A 1,075-nucleotide genomic window follows, 5' to 3' on the forward strand; every position below is an offset into this window, starting at 1 on the left:
TCTGAAGACAGCTACAGTGTACTCATTTATAATAATAAATAAATCTTAAAAAAAAAATTAAGCCACAAAGTTTGGCACACATTAAACACACACACAATTTTGTTATCCATAAAGCATTTAACAAAGATGAAGTAAGTGAAGACTTTTCTTTAAGTGTTGAAAGGGAAAAGCTACAGTAGAAAACGTATACATTCTAAAGTAGAAAAGAAAAACGAAGTTGGATATGGTGGAGATATGCCTTTGATCTCTGTACTCCAGGCAGAGGCAGGTGAATCTCTGTGAGTTCAAGTCTAGCCTGGTCTACATATCAAGTTCCAAAACGACCAAGGTTGCATAGAGAAACATTGTTTCAATAAACAAACAAATGAACAAACAAACAAACAAAGGAATGAATGAATGGTGTCTAGAAAAGAAAAAACATTGAGTTAATCCAACCACAGAAAGATGCACAGCTTCCAAGAGATCTTTTCCTGACACCCGTGGCTCCACCCCTTCCCGTGACTCCAGTCTTCCTCGTAACCCCGCCCCTTCTCCCACCACACTTACTTGGTTCCACACAGGTCTCCTGGAAATCCAGACAGCAGTTCCCAAGGCTGACACAGGCAGCATCACAGCGACAGTTGCTGAATGTCCTTTCAAAGCAGCGGCCTTTGCAACTTTTTACTGAAAATTATGAATAAGTCACGTGGTGTTAATCACAAAATTACAAAGCAAGCACAACCTAAGGCACATCTGAGTCAGGATGCCACCACCGTGGAGTGTAAATCACATCTGTCGCTTGGAAACCAGGACATTTTACAAGGAGAAACTAGAGTGAGGAAACTAACTTTCCTAGACCTATCTGAGGAAGGGCTGAGGAGTGGTGTCACAGTAACTGCTGTCCCTTCATATGCACCTGGCAACTGTTAAAACAGTACATGCTACATTACCCTAAGATCAGATTAAAATAGCTATTTTTCAGTTTCTTTGCTGTGAGGTGAATTAGTTCATTTTATGAACAAATGCATAGGTAACACAAAAGCCCACCTTTTCATTTGTATTATATTTGTAGTATATTTGTTCTAGGGTGTCCAAA

The 1,075-nt window shown here is 39.6% G+C and overlaps 1 protein-coding gene and 1 long non-coding RNA gene across 2 annotated transcripts in view; both read right to left on the reverse strand.

Annotated features, from left to right (window-relative positions):
• The window catches only part of Enpp1 (ectonucleotide pyrophosphatase/phosphodiesterase 1), a 145,780-nt gene that overhangs the window by 61,988 nt on the left and 82,717 nt on the right, over positions 1-1,075 (reverse strand). The window lies entirely within an intron of this gene.
• LOC116097846 overlaps positions 547-1,075 on the reverse strand; it is a 33,692-nt gene continuing 33,163 nt past the window's right edge. The window contains exon 3 of the long non-coding RNA XR_004121580.1: positions 547-663. This is a non-coding gene — a long non-coding RNA (uncharacterized LOC116097846). The remainder of the gene's footprint in view (positions 664-1,075) is intronic.

Source organism: Mastomys coucha, unplaced genomic scaffold (assembly GCF_008632895.1).
Source record: "Mastomys coucha isolate ucsf_1 unplaced genomic scaffold, UCSF_Mcou_1 pScaffold2, whole genome shotgun sequence".
NCBI classification, from domain to species: Eukaryota; Metazoa; Chordata; class Mammalia; order Rodentia; family Muridae; genus Mastomys; species Mastomys coucha.